The following is a 7,542-nucleotide window of genomic DNA, read 5'->3' on the forward strand; positions in this document are numbered from 1 at the left end:
AGGGTGTCGGTGCTCCCAGGACACCAGGACATCCCACAGCAGTGAGCTCCTTCGGGCAGGAGGATCTGAGTTCAAAGCCAGCCTCAGCAACTGAGCGAGACCCTGTTTCAGATAAAACATAAACAGGGCTGGGATGTGGCTCCGTGGCTCCATCCCTGGTACCAAAAATAAACAGATGAAGGTGCGACTCGAGATGGACTCACAGGCCCATGGACATTTAGAGGTGCAGACGAGCCCCGTCATGGCCCATGGGGCAAGGCTTGGTCCCTGGAGAGGGACGGGACAGCTGCAGCGACCTCATTACTCTCCTCTTACCCGCCCCCGCCCCCCCTCAGGCTCTGCAGAGAGGAGGCCTGGTCTCCCAGGGCCAGAGACTGTGCCCGCCTCCACCCTGGCTGTGAATTCCTCGAGGCTGGCAATGCCCCGAGGACCCTCAGAGTGCTGGTCTGTCCTCATTGATCCCCAGCCTTGCCTTCTGCCACCACGAGGCCCCTCAATCCTTTAGAGATCCTGACTTCTATCAGGAAAGTCTTGGGGACATCGACAGGCGGGGGCTCTGGTCACAGGAAGTAAATGAGCAGCTTACGGGTCGGGTGGCCACAGGGGAGGGTTCTCAGCTGGAAATTCGGGTCAACACGCGCAACCCAGAAAACCTAAGGAAGAAAGAACCCGGCTAGGCCGCCTGGGCCTGCCGACAGGGCCTCAGAGGCTCCTCCAGAGAGAGCAGGGCTGTTAGCGCCCCTCCCCGAGCCCTGCAGGGCCACCGCCCACCTCAACCACCAGGGGCCACCTCTGCCCACTGGAGCTTATGTTCCTAGTGTGCAAAGGACTGGGGGGGTGGGGGACTGACCTCCCAGGAACAGCCCGCAGCCAGTGCCTCGCCCACCCGGGATGCCACCCAAGTGTGTGTTTCAGTGTCCCGGAGCTCCCCAGGGGACGTGGCAGTCACTGGCTTGACAGGCACCTTTAGTGGGTTCCCTCGGCTCCCCCCCCCTCCCTGCTCCTCCTCCACGCTTTCTGGATTTATCTCCCAAATAAACCCCGTGTACTCCACTTCCCAGCTCAAGGGCTGCTGCTGAGACCACGATCCAAGTGCATTGGGAGTGTCCCTGGTGGGCACTGCTCAACCTCACAAGGCCACAAATCAGAGCCCACGGATGCCCGCAACCTCCCCCAGGCATGTCAAGTACCCTGTGCGGCTCCACCTCCTCCACCCAGCAGCCCCAGAAGCCTCCCTGCCTGGAACCTGCAATCCGAGAGCCCACTCTTCCATCAACAGCCTGGGCCCCGGGGAGAAGGGCCTCAGAGCAACCCACTGGGACGCGAGCTTCCCCTGGCTGACCTGCGGACAGCCTCCCTTCTCGGCCTTCTCTGCATCGACCCTGTGGTCTTCCAGAAAGGAGAGGAGCCAGGCCTCGCCACAGCACAGGACTCCAGCTTGCCCGGTGTGCTAATGCGTTTTGGCAGAAGGTAAGCTGACCTCCCCAAGGTCCCCCTGCATTTCACTGAACACCAGAACCAACCCGAATAGAGAAGGCCACTGGAATCCTGCTTCCTTCCCACTTTACCCTCCCAGTATCCCTCTCATAGCTGAGGAAGTGTCTTCGCCAAGATGGAGAAAGTCCCAGGGTCAAGGAGATATTCAAGTTTGGCTCGGGGGCCTCAGCTCCTGAACCTTTTTGATAAGAGGTTATGTTACAGCAAGTTGAAATAAAGTCAGACTATGAGAAGAACTTCCCAAAAGACCTGCTTTTCCCCAGTCCACAGAGTTCTGCTGCTGCTAGTACTGAGGGAGACACTGGCCAGTGGAGAGAGGTGCCCATCAGTGGAACCCAGTGCCACGTAAGTGAGCTCAGCAGTGGGGTGCAGGGAGAGCAGGGTCAGAACCAGCGGGTGACAGGCAGCTAAGGGTGGACGTCTGGGTGACCACAGCAAGTCACTTCCCCATTCCAGGACTCAGTCTCCCCAGTGGTCTTTCTGGCCATTTTCAGGGAAGCCAGAGCCCCACCCCGACCTGATCCAAACTGTCCAAGTGGGAGGAGGGGGAGGCCACCGTCATTCATATCCCTAAATCCCTCCCCCTTGGGAAATGCCACCCTCTCTGCCTGGGGGTTTGTGGCAGTCCGCTCCTTACCTTCCTAAACCACCCGCTCCTTCCTACCAACTAGGCATCAGCCAGGCACGGTGGCACACAGCTCTGATCCCAGTGACTCGGAGGTTGAGGAAGGAGGATCACAAGTTCAAGGCCAGCCTCAGCAACTTAGCAAGACTTTGTCTCAAATTAAAAATAAAAAGGGCTGGGGATGGGGCTCAGTGGTAAAGCACTGCTGGATCCAATCCCTGGTACCAAGACAAAAAAAAAGGAAACCCAATATTTTTCTTAGGCAAGAATCTCCCATATGAAAGTCTATTTAGCGGGGCACAGTGGCACATGCCTATAATGCCAGCTCTTGGGAGGCGGAGGCAGGAGGGTCACAAGTTAGTGAAACCCTGTCTCAAAAAAAGAGGATGTAAATCTGTCCACAAGTCCCCAGGTTCAAGCCATAAAACAATCAATAAAAATATAAGTATAAACCAATTTCTCAGTCTCCTTCCAGTCAAGAATGGCCATTGAGATGTGAGCAGAAGTCACTGGAGGAGGCTTCTGAGAAAGCTCTTTAAAGGAAACCAACTTATTTAGTAATGCCCATCCTTTTAAATGCTCCTCCCTTCTTCCTGCCTGGAATGTGGCTTGAGGGCTGAGCCCCAGCAGCCCTTTAGTGACTTTGGGAAAAAAATGTTCTCGGGCAAGATTTGCCTAACTTTGCTACACACTGAAATCACCTGGAGATTTTTTTCTTTAAAAAAAAAGAAATGCTGGTATCTGATTGCCTGTCCTAAACATTCCGAAATAATTGCATAAGGTACAACCTGGGCATGGCAACTTTTTAATGATTCCCAGATTACTCTAATGTGTGGGCAGGTTTGAGAACCGCTGCCTCAGGAAGGGGGACTGCAAGATGAGAGGAGCCTGGTTAGCCCACCCCTGGACAGTGGAGGGCAGCTGACATTGTTTCAGCCTCTAGCCTCAGGCCTCTGCTTCCAGCCACAGAAGGTCATTCCTGGGGAACGCTGGACCCAAGGGCTGACTCATCCCCCACAGCACAATCTGGAGAACAAAAACCAGCCAGGCAGGGTCCTCGGGAGCCTCACACTGGGGCAATGCGCGGGGCCGGGCTTGGTGCTGGGCAGGCTGAGCTCAAATCCTGGTTCCACCACCTGCCAACTGCAGGGAATGGGGCAAGTCATTTGCCCTGAGCCGAGGTGTCTCCACCTGGACAGCGAGGACTTGGGAAAAGCCTGCATCCTCCTGGCCACCTGCAATGCCCTCACCTGTGATCACCTTGGCCGCCGGCACCTACCACCTTTCCAGATACGCAGGAGACACTTCATACATATTTGCTTGACATACACTGAATTGCTACTGCGCGCATCAGTTCTGAAATTTCCACTTTATCCCCAACCAGACGGGAAAGAGAATAAACAAAAGGGCCACATTTCAGAAAGGTAACAGAATTGACCTATTAAAAAATCAATGGAGCCAGACGCGGCGGCACAGGCCGTAATCCCAGGGGCTTGGGAGGCTGAGGCAGGAGGATCTCGAGTTCAAAGCCAGCCTCAGCAACGGAGAGGCACTAAGCAACTCAGGGAGGCCCTGTCTGTAAATAAAATAGTAAAAAGGGCTGGGGGTGGGGCTCGGTGCTTAACCGCCCCTGGGTTCTATCCCCAGTACCAAAAAAAAGAAAAGAAAGAAAATCAACGGGAGCCCAGGCGGCAGCACACAACTGTCACCCAGCTACTCAGGAGACTGAGGCAGGAGGGTCACAAGCTCCAGGCCTGTCTTAGAATTTGGCGAGACCCTGTCTCAAAAGAAAACATGAAAAAACGCTACAGGGTTGGGGACCTAGCTCAGCTGGTAGAGTGCCACGTGCACAAGGCCCTGGGTTCAACCCCCAGCGCCACACACTCCCCCAAAAAGGAAAGGCTCCAGTGAGCTGAGTGGCAGAGCCCCTCTAGGTTCCACCCCCAGTTAAATAAACAAGAAAATAAAATCTTTGGAAGCCCTGCGCCCAGCGGTATCTCCCAATTGCTCTAGGTTTGGGACCGAGGTCCCTTAGTTCAAAGCAGGGACAGGGGCTTCCCCCTGAGCTCCCTGGCCTGGGGCTTCCGGTGAACACCATTAGAATCCGAAGTCTCTCCGCCCAGGGTTTAGACAGTAACAAGTGGGTTTTTAAAGACCCCAGGGTCCTGATGAGCTTGGTTGGAATCTGAACTTGAGCAGTGACCTGGAAAACCCAGACATGCCCTCAGATGGCCCAGGGAAGGAGACGGAGCTGTGGCCTGACTCACTCCACCTGCTGCCTGCCCGGCTGTGCCCCAGCTGTGCCCCTGCACAGCTGCCTGGGTGCCACCTGCAGAGCCTGAATGAGGAGGGTGGGCGGGGGGCTGTGTTGTGGGAGAAGCTCTCCAGGTGGTCCCGGCAGACCCAGGGCTGAGGGCCACTCAACACAGCCTCCCGTCCTCCAGAAAATCAAAGGATCTCGCCTGAGTGTCTGGGAGCAGAAGGGAACCGGGAAAAGAGCCTGGGGTGGCGTCTTCAAAGCCAGCCAAGCAGCGCCCTCCAGCTGCCCAGGCCAGGCCCCTGACAAGGTCGCCCACTCCTGCAGCCCCGCACCCCCAGGCAAGAGCTGGGGGCTCTGCCCTCCCGCCCCCCCCCAGGACCGCCAGGTTCCCCAAAAGCGCAGCCAGTCCTGCCTGCGCCTATGTGCCACCCACACCCAGGGTTCCCTGCCATCTGCCTGCCGCCTCCTCTGCTCTGTGAGACAGTCCCCACGGTTCACCTCGGAGTTTACAAAGTGCTCTGTGTCACTCACAGGCTTCTCCCGGAGGTGGGCGCGCCTGTAGCTGATTGCCAGAGGGAATCCGAGGCCCTGGAGAGGAGGCCCTGGGCAAGAAGCAGCTAGAGTGCAGCCTGCGCTCCTCAGACCCTGGCCAGGCCGCGCCAACCCAGGGCAGCAGCAGGACTTGGTAAGAAATGTGCGGCCCCAGCCCCATGAATCGCAATCTGCATTTTCATGAGATCCAGGGGACTCCTGCCCATGTGGGAAAGGGTGAGGAGCCCCCTCCCCCACTCTGATGTCCCCCTCCCCTGTCCTGTCCTAGCTGACCTCCTCTCTTTGTGTGTGTGTGTGTGTGTGTGTGTGTGAGGGTACAGGATTGAACTCAGGGGCGCTCAACCACTGACCACACCCTCAGCCCTCTTTTGTATTTTATTTGGAGACAGGGCCTCCCTGAGTTGCTGAGCACCTTGCCTTTGCTGAGGCTGGCTTTGAACTCTCCATCCTCCCTTCTCAGGCTCCTGCAAGCCACTGGGATCACCTCCGCTGACCTTCTCTTATCCATCTCCCCTCCCCTCCCTCAGACACACCTTCCTCCAATGCACTTCCCCCCCCCCCCGGACTCTGGGGTCCCTGCTCTGGTCTCCTCTTTCCTCTCCTGATGCCACCTACTCTGTCTCCCCCACCCCCTCAATGTTGGTGCCCCAGGGCTCTGGCCTCGGCCCCCCACTCCCCACCCCCTTCCCTGGCAACTTCACTCCACCCCATGGTCTCCACCACAGTGTTCTGTGCACAGGACTCCAGATGTGCAAATCCAGTCCCTCTGTCTCCTGAGCCGACACTCCCGCACACCTGACCTGCCCACGCTCCCTGCGACGTCCCAGGGCCACAATCCCGCATTTCAACTTGCTTTCATTGAAGGTGCTTATGGAGGCCTCGCTAAGCTCGGGGCTCTGCACTCGGGCTCCCTGGAGGCTTCCCAGAAATCCAGCGGGCAGGAGGGCCACCCCCTCTGACCGAAGGAGAAGCCACAGCCCGGAAAGCAGATGTGACCTCTCCGGCCCTCGCGGCTGGCGCAGGGCAGAGCTGGGATCAGTCCCCACCCGGAAGTCCAGGCTCTCGTGGGCATCACTGCCCCCAACCCCTCCACTTGGTGGCTTTGTTCTACCTCTTCCCACTGTGAGAGCGCTTTCCCACCACGTCTAGGGTCTAGGGCGTCGGGATTGTTCAAACTCCTTTCTCGTCCATCGCAGCAGCTCCTAACGGGCTCCCTTCCTCGCCCTCGACAGCCCATTCTCTGTGTGGCAGCCAGAGGAATTCTACTAAGAAGGTGTTCACTTAGGTCCCTCTTTGGCTCAAAACCTTCCTGCGGCATCCATCTCACTTAAAATAAAGCCCAAAGTCCTCACATAGCCTTGGAGGATTCAGACATCTTGGCCCTGCTAATTCCCCACCCCCTCACTCTCTTGCTCCAACTGCTCTGGCCCCCTTACTACCACTCAAACAGGCCAGGCATGCTCCTACCCCAGGGCCTTTGCATCAGCTATTCTCCTACCGGAACATACTTCCTGGAGACATCCACGAAGCTTCTTCTCTTGGTATCTTCAGATCTCTGTTTTGGTGGCACCTCCTCAGGGAGGCCACTGACCGCGGTTTACAAACTCGAACCACAGTTTGCCACTTCTTTGTCCAAAGTGCTCATTACCATAAGACACATATCCTGTTCACTGACATGAGTCCTGCCTGTCTCCCACAACTGGAATGAAACTCCAGGAGAGTAAAGCCTGACCCTCTCACTAGGAAACTCAGTGCCTTAAGGGATGACTATGGTTCCTGAACCCTCTCCTCGTGTCCATTATCAGCCACTACCCTGACTCAAGCTCTCAGTCTGAACAGCCCCAAGGCCTCCTGGCCAGTCTTCTGCACGGCCTCCTCCAACACACATCTCTGTGGCTCTGCATCCCAAAATATGGCTTGCATCCACGTTTCCCTGCGGCTGACCCGCCCGGCAGCTCCTCCCAAACCCCGGATCCCAGACCCTTCCCCCCAAGCATGGACTTTGCTGTCATTAGCTCTGGGCTCAGGTCTGGGTCTGCCACGTGGACAAGTGACTCCATCTCTATGAGACCTCAGTTTTCTCATCTATAAAATGGACTGATGAACCAACCCCTCAAGAGGTTGTAATGAGGACTGAAAGAGCCCATGCTCGCTCACCACCTCAGGCTGTAGGAACTGTCAGCAGGATGATGATGACGGTGATGATGGTGGTGATGATGGCAGTGATGATAGTGGTGGTGATGATGGTGATGATGATGATGATGGTGATGATGATGGTGATGGTGATGATGGTGATGGTGATGATGGTGGTGATGATAGTGGTGGTGATGGTGGTGGTGATGTTGATGATGATGTGGTGATGGTGGTGGTGATGATGATGATGGTGATGATGATGGTGATGCTGATGATGGTGATGGTGATGATGGTGGTGATGATGGTGATGGTGGTGGTGGTGATGGTGGTGATGATGGTGATGGTGATGATGGTGGTGATGATAGTGGTGGTGATGATGGTGATGATGATGATGATGGTGATGATGATGGTGATGGTGATGATGGTGATGGTGATGATGGTGGTGATGATAGTGGTGGTGATGGTGGTGGTGATG

The 7,542-nt window shown here is 56.3% G+C and overlaps 1 protein-coding gene and 1 long non-coding RNA gene across 3 annotated transcripts in view; one reads left to right on the forward strand and one right to left on the reverse strand.

Annotated features, from left to right (window-relative positions):
• Mdga1 (MAM domain containing glycosylphosphatidylinositol anchor 1) overlaps window positions 1-7,542 on the reverse strand; it is a 55,301-nt gene that overhangs the window by 39,350 nt on the left and 8,409 nt on the right. The gene's annotated exons all lie outside the window — the stretch shown is intronic.
• The window catches only part of LOC125617436, a 9,154-nt gene continuing 6,530 nt past the window's right edge, over window positions 4,919-7,542 (forward strand). The window contains exon 1 of the long non-coding RNA XR_007348436.1: window positions 4,919-5,067. This is a non-coding gene — a long non-coding RNA (uncharacterized LOC125617436). The remainder of the gene's footprint in view (window positions 5,068-7,542) is intronic.

This window comes from Marmota marmota, unplaced genomic scaffold (assembly GCF_001458135.2).
Source record: "Marmota marmota marmota unplaced genomic scaffold, marMar, whole genome shotgun sequence".
Taxonomy (NCBI): domain Eukaryota; kingdom Metazoa; phylum Chordata; class Mammalia; order Rodentia; family Sciuridae; genus Marmota; species Marmota marmota.